Below are 11,222 nucleotides of genomic sequence, written 5' to 3'. Positions count from 1 at the left end.
AAATACCAAAAACCTCCCAGCCAAATTGGGTACAATCTTGGTACCCAGGTCCAAAATAATTCAAATTTTAAGTAATTTGGCCCCCGTACCCAAAAGCTTCGAGAAAAAATGTTCAATTCCTCTCTATGTCTTTCTCTTATAAGTTCTTCCTCCGCCTCTGCAATACATTTCCTCCTTTTATGCTCGAGAGATTACTCCACTACCTCCCATTTCTCCACCATTATTAATTTGATAAGTTCAAAAGTTGTAGAGGCGGTCACCGCTTTCTCTCCCCCCAATTTGTTGACAATGTCCTTTTATTTATAGAGTATCTCCTTTATCATAATATTATGTTTCCCTTTTGTTTAAGTCAAATTATTTTCATAATATTATGGTTTTATATACTCTTCTCTTTATTATATCACAATTTAATATATATATATATATATATATATATATATATATATATATATATATATATATATATATATATATAGATAGATATATTCCTTTGATTTTATAGAACATGTAGTTTCTTTTGCTAGAATAATATATAATATATATTATAATTCTTTTATACATAATTCCTTTGTGGTGAGTTCACCACATTTCATTTATCTTTAGTTATATATATATATATATGGTGGTGGTACATATATCAAGTACCCTACTATATTCTTGTAAGTTAGGTATTCACTTCAATAGTTAATTCATTACCCTAAATATGTGTGGTTTTCAATATTAACTAATATATATACTAATGCAATGCAAATGATGCATGCACATGTAGCTATCATATGCATGTCTCATGTGCATGCTAATATCTCTCTGTCCCCTTTAATTCAAGGTGGGTCCTTACATGTTCTAAATGTTATATTAGAAATGTCTTCTTGCCTCATTTTGATTTGATGATATTATGAGCATAGATATAACTTAGTAATAAAATTTCTCCATGCAATTCATCAATGGCAACAATAAGAAACGTATCTTTAGTGATTATGTTATTCTTGACACATTTCCGTTTGGGTTTATCTTAGGTGGTTGGGAGGAATGATTTAGATTCTCCCCACTCACGTTTAATTCTTGTGACATGATCAACTTTGGTTTAATGGCTTTGAGCCTTGTTGAAAATGAATAGTCCCTCAAGGAAAGGAAGATGTATATTCCTCACATGGAATATAAAGGTATTTTCTACCTGAAAAAATTATTGACACATATGCAATGAACCTTCATTGTTTGTAACCATGTTCACTAATGAAGAGAAAGGACTTTGGCTAGATTGAATGATGTCGAATTTTAACTTCCTTGAATCACAATCTCAATCTCCTTGTTTTATGCATATGTATAACTATAAGTCCTAATTTTGGGTTGTACACTTCTTGTTGCAAATGAATAACATGGTCAGTATAGTGAGTAGGAGGAACACCCTTAGGTATCTCTCCAAATAACAAACAATAATTGTAGATAACTCCTTGGAGATCCATTCGGGTAGAACATATAGATATTTGACAATCTAGTGAGAACAATTATGTGTCCATTTATGAGGAATTTTGTGAGGTTGTTAGACCATATCACTTTATAGGGTTTTCATTGGATACCTCTAAGCTAAATTTCCTTGCTTGTTGAGGAAAATATCATGAAAAGATAATGGAAACTATAGGTCATTGTTCTAAGTTATTGTGGTCATTGCACCTCTAATACAACATTAACAACACCCATTTAAATTCCAATTATAAGATCATCCAATAAATATTCCTCTTATTAACATTGTTGCACTTCCCTCCCCTTATTAAGATTAATACTATGACACTTCCCCAAATTGTTGCAGTTCCCGCCTCTTATTAAGATTAATACGATGGAACTTCCCTCAATAATTTATAGTACCACTATCTAAAATCATTATTTATTGTAATTTTAAAGCATTTTTTAATATTTTTAAAATATAAAATTAAAATTAAAACAACTTATTATCTTGTAATTTAATAAATTTAATTTTTTTGTGATTTGAGAAATCAAAAGTGGGCTAGTCTCATAAGGTGAATTCCAATAGGCTACCAATATAACCATTTGGTATCTTGGTATTCTTGTTTCGTAGGCATAGGTGACTTGGGGAGGATTTGGACCTAGAACCTAATTTACATCCCCACACATAAAACTTCATTTTTCAATTAAGCTCCCTTAGGGTAAAAATGTTTAATTTTAATAAAACCTAATAATCCTCATCATCACAATTTATGATACTAAACATATAAAATATGTACCATCAAAATATACAACAAGCATCAATATTCATTGTTATTACATTGTTGGTATTTTGGTGTAATTGCACCCAAAGGCGCTCTATAACCTAATACTAGGTAGATGTCAAGCATAAATGTTTAACATTTAACAAATTTCATCTAACATGAATGTCCACGCCAATTACAAATCGATATAATTATTATGTATAAAATAAATATAAATTCAACATTGGTTTTACGGAAAACGAAGTGGAATTGGTTTGGTGCGCTCTAGATTTTGAATATAACATTTTAAAATATAATATAATATTTTTTATTTTCTTAATAAAATTAGTCAATTTTTACTGGGCTAGGTGCTCTCAACACAAGATACTAGAGATGTGTAGTGTTAATGTAAACATTTTGACAAGTAAAAATAAAAATAAGATATGGTAGAGATGTGTAAATTAATGTAGCATATTATAGATGGGTAAGGTTAATGTAAACATTAATGTAACATATTATAGATGCATAAGGTTAATGTAAACATTTTGACTGGGTAAAAATAAAAACAAAAACACAAGATGCTTGAGATGTGTATTGTTATTGTAAACATTTTGACTCCTAAAAATAAAAATAAGATATGGTAGAGATGTGTAAGTTAATGTAACTTAATACAATGTAAACATTTTTTTTTTTTTTAACCGAAACGGATATTCTATTTAAGAGTGGCCTAAGCCATATCAAGTATTACATTTTCTGTTTCTAACATAATGATTTCTGCTTTTACTAGATCGACTTGCCCTTTTAAGGGATGGCTGCCATGTTTGGTTCTCCTGCATTTATACTTATCATGTTCTTTTCTAGATTGCATCCAATATTTGCCAGACTGTCTGCTTCTGAGTTTAATTCTCTGAGGATATGAAAAATTTGAACTGAAGAGAAGTCCTTCAAGAGTCTGTTCACTCTTATAATCTGTTTGTTCAGAACTGGATCCTTAAGCCCTTTCATTTTTAGAAGAGCTTTTATCAGCAATTCTGAGTCTCCAAACACTAAGATTTCCCTTGGGTTTTCTTTTCTGGCCAGCTAGCCAGCTTTTAGAAGACTAAGAGCTTCAGCCTGGTTGTTGGTTTTGATTCCGAGTCCCCAGCTGAATTCCTCTTTTCTTCCATTCGGGAGATAAATGACCCCCCCTGCTCCTGACCTGCCTGGATTTCCTTTCGAAGCTCCGTCAAAAAAGATTGTGCATTTTCCTTGAGATTTCCACCACTTCTGAAAGCTTTCCAAATTGTCTCGAATCTGCCAGTTTCCCTTATGCTTTGGTCGAATGATTGATGAGAGACTCGCTGAAGAAGTGAAGTCACCCAACCATGCTCTCTCTTCATCTCTTAGGGAATTATCTCTGACATTGGATTGTCTTAGAGTTTCTATAAGAAGTTTCTTGGCCTTTTCTGCAACATTTCCAGCTGGCGTTTCTTTTTGATTAAAAACAGTTTCGTTCCGGGAGAGCCACAACTTCCAGCACACATATTTTGGAGCTGCTATCCACACCTTGTACCAAAGGGATTTGGCTGCGATGCTGTAGGGATACCTATCTTTCCAAGACAAAAACATGTCTGATATCGAACATTGCTCTGGGGGTCTTACATTCAGTCCAGCCAAGAAGCTAGTCCAGGCCTTCTGAGCGTACTCACATTCAATAAAAATATGCACTGAGGTCTCCAAGGCTTTTTTACAAAACACGCAGCGATGTGGACCAGCTATATTCCTTCTACATAGATTGTCTCCAGTTAGGATTTTGTTATGAAACAAAGTCCAGAAGAAGAAATTGATCTTCGGAATGCTGAAGCTTTCCCAGATCTGCTTCCACACTGCTTCCGGGTGCAAAGAGTCCTTTTTGCTTTGCATCTGTATGTACCCTTGTTTGGCTGTGTATACCCCTGTTGGTCCCCAACCCCATGAATCTTCCTCGTCCTTATGCACTGGAGTAAAGTCTGTGATTTCTTCTATGAAATAATTTAACTGATTTTTTAAGTGCGCTGGTGTGTTGGGCAAAGTCCAGCACTGCCAATTGCCTTCATTATCCCACTCTGCAATGTCCTCGATTTTCCTGACTCCTTTTGATCTCAACCAAACTCTTATATCTGCGATTTCATTCATGTCCGAGAGTGGTGGATGGCCCATGATTCGGTCTCTCCACAGCAATGTTTTTTTGCCATTCCCTGGAATTTTGTACAAATGTGTTCTGAAAAAATCTATCCCTTTACAACAAAGCCTCCAAGCCTGTGTTCCTTTAGGAGAAGACGCTGGATTGAAGGAGATAATCGACCGATTTCTGAGATATTTGAGATTTAAGAGCTGGCTGATTGGGTGTCTGGGCTCAAATATTAGCTGCCACAGAAGTTTACAACCCAGGGCTAGATTTGCTTGTTGGGGGTCTCTAATTTGAAGTCCTCCCTCAGCAATTGGATGCTTCACCATTTCCCAATTAACTAAATGGAAACGGCTACTGTTCCCCTTTCCACCATTCCACAAAAGGTTCCGCATTAAACTGGAGATCTGATCTGCGATTTGCCTTGGAGCCAACAGCAAGGAGGCTTGGAAAGTAGGCATAGCTGAAAGAACAGAGCGGATGAGAGTGAGCTTGCCTCCTGTGGTTAGCCAGACTCCGCCCCATGCTGCTATCTTCTTATTGAACTTGGAGATCACCTCCTCCCACATATTATTACGATTGGACCCCATCGTCAGCGGAAGACCTAGATACTTTATTTTATCCCACTCTGCATAACCTTTGAACCCGAGTCCACTGGCTATCCTTTCAATTGTTTGTTGATCAGTATTCCATCCGTAAACTGCGCTTTTCCGCTCACTAATTAGAGCTCCCGTAACACTACAATACTTTTGGAGGATTGTCTTGAAGGAAATAGCGATTCTCATGGATGCGCCCCCGAGCAGGAGTGAATCATCGGCAAAGAGCGCATGATTCACTGGGGCGACGCCTTGCACGATTCTAATCCCAGGAATGGTGCCCCTTTGTTGCTCATGTGTCAACTTTCTGCTTAGTGAGTCCGCCATCAAAATATAGAGGAAGGGAGACAATGGGCAGCCTTGCCTCAGTCCCCTGGTGGCTGAAAAAAACTCTGTTGGTCTCCCATTGACCATTGGAGCGATCCAGATATTTTTGATGCAGGCTTTGATAAGGTTTATGAATTCCTGTCTGAACCCAAAGGCTGCAAGAACCCTGAGCAAGAAAGAACGATTAACACGATCAAAAGCATTACTCATATCTAGTTTGATAATCATACCTTATTCTTTCCGTGTGTGGCTGGAATGAAGAGCCTCTTGGATTTGAATGACATTATCTAAGATTTGTCTGCCTTTAACAAATCCTCCTTGGGTTGGAGAGATGAGTTTTTGAAGAAGTGGCTTGATTCTATTTGCCAGCAGTTTGGCCACGATCTTGTATGATGAATTACACAGAGAAATCAGCCTGTATCTGTCGAAGGATTTTGGATTTGTTTCCTTAGGGATTAAAGCTAGAAATGTGGATTTTATTCCACCTCCCATTTTTTCTTTCCTCATGACTCCTCTTATCATTTTGAAGAGATCAATTTTGATAATCTCCCAACAAATTCTGTAAAAGTGTATTGTGAAACCATCGGGGCCTGGGGCTTTATCTGGTTCCATGGACCATACAATACTGGTTATTTCTTCTTCCGTTACTGGGCTCATCAGAGAGACATTATCTTCCTCACTGACTAGATTTGGGATGGTTGTGAGGAACTCTGCTTCATCCTCCTCATTCCCATTTCTTTCTGCTCTAAGAAGGTTTTGGAAATTATTTACAGCTGCTTCTTTGATTTGAGTGAAACCTTTATAAATCCTTCCACTAGAGCTGGTGATTTTTGTTATGTGATTGCGTGAGAGTCGGGCCCTGCACTGTCTATGAAAATAAGAGGTATTTCTGTCCCCGGATTTGAGCCACAGACTTCGAGATTTTAAACGCCAATATTCCTCTTCATTTCTGAAAGAACAGTATACCATCCTTTGAGCAGATTTTTCATTGGCTAAATCTGTGGAAGAGGGTTCTTTCTCCTCCATTTCCAATTGTATTCCTTCCAAATGAATTACTGCCTCCTTCCTCTGCCTATTGGGAGATTTCATGGATTTCTTTATCCAATCTTTAAGTGCTTTTTTGGTATTTTTCATTTTTTGCTCCCACACATAACTAGGGGAACCGAGAACTTCTATCCTCCATGCTGCTTGAACTGTTTCTAAAAACCCATCTTTGCCTGCCCAAAGAGGATTGAAACGAAAAGGAAGGGGGCCTAAATCCTCTTCCTCTTTTAGACATAAGAGGATAGGTTTATGATCCGATGTTAGCTTTGGAAGACTCTTGGTAAAAACTATTCTGTTGTCCATCATTAAAGAGCTGCTTATAAGAAACCTATCCAATCTGGTTGAGATATGATTTTCACCGGTTCGATTGTTTGACCAAGTATATTTGCCTTTCACTGGTTTGAAGTCTACCAGATCCCACTGCAGAATCAAATTGCCAACTGTATTGATGAAAGGATCTCTAGACAGTATCCCTCCTTTTTTTTCCTTGGGATCTAGAGTTATATTCAGATCTCCACCTATGACTAAATTTGTGGGACTGATTTGCGCTATATATTCTATAAGTGACCTCCAGCACTCTCTCTTTTCTTCATAATGCACAGGAACATACAGGTTAAACAAAGCGAGGGTAAGATTACTTACGGTGTGACGCAGCTCTGTAAAAATCCAATGTTGAGTCTCTAGGAATCGTTCTAGTGAGAAATCTTTTGTCCATAAAGTGCCTAATCCTCCAGCTGTGCCCCTTGCACTAACAGCCTTTCCTGAATCAAATTTCCATTTCTTAGTACTGGTGTTTAGAAGGGTTTCCCCTTCTACTTTGGTCTCTTGGAGCATAAGGATGTCCGCGGTCTCCATCTTCAATAAGTCTTTGATAGCCTCTGCCTTGTTGGGATTACCCAGACCCCTACAGTTCCAAGAGATCAACTGCATCATTTACTACTTGAAGGGGTTGGCCCTCCTCCTTTGGAGGCCCTAGGCCTGATATTCCTCCCTAGTGTCATTTCGATGGTAGCTTGACTGCCGAGGGTTTTTTGTCTTTCTGACTCCTCTTCTCTAGTTTCCTTGTTTGATCTTCGTCCTGCCCTTTTTGTTGATCTTTCTAGTGTTTCATCATCCGATGATCCCATATTCTCCATTGTTTTCTTCTTTTTTTTGATTATATCTGCGTATGATGGAGATGAAATGTTGCTTGGGAAGGAGATTGGGGTATTACCTGGTTCTAGAGTTTCGATATTCTCCTGCTGTGGTGGTTCTTCTTCCCCTGCTTCCGGAGGATCCGAAGGAGGCGTGAGGATTTCAAAGGGGTTTTTATCCCCCTCTTTGCCTTTTGCTTCGCTGCTTCCAGCGTTTTGGTTACTTGTGCTTCCCTTTTCTACTGTGTTCTCTGTCCCTTTAGCCTTGTTTTTGTTGCTTTGCCTGTTGAATGTTGTCTTCTTTGCCTGTTTCCATTGTTCTTCTTTTTCCTTCTCTGTTGTCTCGTCGCTTCTTTTTTTGCAGTATCTAGCAAAATGCCCATACTCGTGACAGAAACGACACTTGAAGGGCAACTGTTCATAATCAAGCTCTTGTATGTGTGTCCAGTTTGCCACCGATAGCTGAATCGCTTCGGGTAATCCTGTTTCCAAATCGACCTCCACGCAGATCCGGGCACAGGAATACTGGTCCTTCCTTGGGGCTTGGTCAATGTATTTTCCAAGAGCATTTCCGATGGACTGGAGTGAGCTTTGATTCCAGCAATGCAGGGGAAGATGCGGGAGGTGCACCCAAACAGGAACTGCCTTGGGCACGTCTTGCGCTGGGTCAAAATCTGTAGACCATTTGTTCAGGTATAGTCCTTGGGGCCCCATGAAGTATGGCCCATTTCTGAAAATCAGGCCTCTGTCCTCTGAACTTTCAAACAGGAAAACAAAGAATCCTTTGCCTACAAAATAGATCTTGATTCCTTCATTTACCAGAGGTAGCCAGTTCCTTTTGACCCATTCTTCAACAGCTCTAGGGGATGGCCACAAACCCGTGAACTAGCCGATCAGACCTTTTTCTGCTAGATTCAGTGTAGATCTGCAGATTTCCGCCTCTGGGAGGGCCACCTTGGGAATACTGTCCAGTTTTTTGACAAATTTCTGCTGCGGGCCTGAGGCCTGACGTTTTCCTGATGCATTTACCAGAGCCTTGAAGGCTTCGATCTCTGGAGGGAAGGGAGGAGGGGCCGCAGGGCCACCTCCGGGCTCCATGAGGGAGGGCGCTTGCAGGGACGCTCAGTAGGGTTGCAGCGCGGCTCGCGGGATCGCTTCAATACAAAAATTGTTTTATTATATAATACAATGTAAACATTTTAACTCTTGAAATAAAATAAAAATAACCCTATAAAAATTAATAATAAAAATAGAAATAATAATTAATAATAATAAAAAATAGAAAAGGCTCATGGTATTGACCCATGGATATGGGTCCCACTTGACATTTGTATGTTTTGTTTCTATAGTTGAATGGATGAATACATAATTTGTATATATGTTGAATGGATGAATTAATGTGTATATATGTGTAGATGCTTTAGATTTCGGTAGAGGCTATTAGGTGATTCAGAAATCTCTTTTTAAGAAGTGTAAGGTTAAAAATGATTACACAAAGTACAAAACAATAGTTTCTTCATCATTCTAATGGCTTCTTTGATAACCACTTTAACATAATATATATGTAATATATTCTCTTAATTTATGTGTAATAATGTGTTGTAGAAATAGAGCTCATAGATCTAGTGTGGTAAGTTTAGAAATGAATAAGCTTAACTATGAAAGTGAAAGTTTAGAAATAAAAAAGCTTAACTATGAAAGTGCACTGAGGTGAGGAGAGGAGAGGAGGTTGGAGAAATATTAGGTAAAATATAATACTACAATATTACATTTTACCCAATATTTAAAATATAATATTGAGGTTGGGGATAATGAGAAATATTTGATAAAGTGTCGTAATATTACATTTTAATTAGTAATTCCCCACACTTGACCATTGGTAATAGTAAAAAATATTGGGTAAAATATAATACTATAATATGTAAACTTTTGTTCCTAATGTGATCCAAGGAGCTCCCAAAAGTAAACATTTGTTCCTAATATGATCCAAGAGGCTCTTGAAAATTGTTTCTAACTTCACTAAAAAAAACCATAAGGATGCCCAAGCTCAACCTTTGGGGGATTAAGGAGGAGATCATCATGGGAAGAAAAGCTAGTATCAAAGATATTATTACTCCAATTTTAAAGACAAGATGTGGGATAATAAAGAGTTAGAGGGTGAAAGAAAGCTAAGATACTATAGAGAGGTGATCAACCCCACTATTGATAACCAAAATTATCTCTCTATGTTGACCAGCACTAAGAAGAAAATGAACATCCCAAGGATAGAATTAATTCCCATTAGCTTCGAAGTGACACTCGGAGGTGATTTACTTTTACTCCCAAGACTCCCTAGGACGATACAATCTGTCAAATTTGTGATACTAAGAAGGTGGAAGATGAAAAACACTTCATTTTAGACTGCCCTTCGGCTCTCAATTCCCTATCATATCATCAACCACAAATAGAACTTATTAAACTACCCAGCTATAACCATCTTGGAGTGCTGCTTTTCCTTCTCCTTAATCAGAAAAACAAAGTTTTGAAAAATAACAATTAGATTTTTTTAGAAATCCCATAAACCACATTAATCTTAATAAATATTAATTATATTTATATTAATAATTATAATTAATTACCAATACTCTTTATACTAAATCTAAATAAATCTAAAATACTTAATAAAAAACTGAACAAGAGGCACCTTTATCCTATGATATTATTTTTCATAAACCAATGTATGCCAGAACATAAAAAATACAATATTATTTTTCACATGTAATATAACATTATTTTTCACAGATATCAAGAACAGACATAATACAATATTATTTTTCACAGATATCAAGCCACACAATTAGGATTATTCGGGATGTCTCCTGGGCCTCCAAAGAAAATATAGTTACCCCATGATGGATCTGCGCTGGTAAAGTAACTCACCGCGTAACAGTTGGGCTTTTCTACCAAAGTTTGAATATCGGGATCAATCCCAGCCCCACCCTGATCAAAAATTTGTATGGCCTTGGTATATGCGGCATAAAGATAGGCTCCCTCAGGAAAGTAACCGCTACCCATCTGTGTCGCAGTCATGGCCCCGGGGGTCTTGAGTCATGAGAAACTTCTCCAACATCAGCGCCTTGAGTTTAATATTTTAGGTTCAAAACACTACGCTGTCATACCCGCGTGATATTATCCTGTGAGTACTTCACAGATATTTGATCACTGAATTTTACGCAACGAATGGTTTCTCCAAACTGATTCTGTGCATTAATGGATAGTACACAGTCAAACATCAATCATTTTAAGAAATTATGTTTTATATTGTTCTTTATTTAAGTTTTATCAAAAAAAATTCTTATATAATTTCTTATATAAATAGATTAAAATTACAAATTTGACATATTCAAGGATAAACAGATCTGATATTACCTGATATTTGAAAACTGCTGGAGGATTAACGAAATTGATGTATTCATTTATGCTCATTTTATGCTCATTTCACGCACATCAATAGCAAACGTAAGAGCGACATGAAACAGAAACAAATTAGCTGTGAAAAGGAAAAACGAACTCATTGCAAGGCAACCAGAACACCACCAAAGGATGGCAATAAGAAGGTAATAATGTTATTTGTGGAATATAAGAAATGTGATGATTATATAAAAAATTACAAAAACGATGAGTGAGTCAGTTTAAAAAAATAATAACTTGATAGTTGTAGTAAATTGTTTTTCTAAAAGATAACAAAATCTGCCTTGTTTTCTTTGTGCAAATTGAATAATTCAATCAATTT

Source organism: Pinus tabuliformis, chromosome 9 (assembly GCF_031772625.1).
Source record: "Pinus tabuliformis cultivar Carrire ecotype Pingquan chromosome 9, CPIR1, whole genome shotgun sequence".
Classification (NCBI taxonomy): Eukaryota; Viridiplantae; Streptophyta; class Pinopsida; order Pinales; family Pinaceae; genus Pinus; species Pinus tabuliformis.
This window is presented reverse-complemented; position numbering follows the sequence as displayed.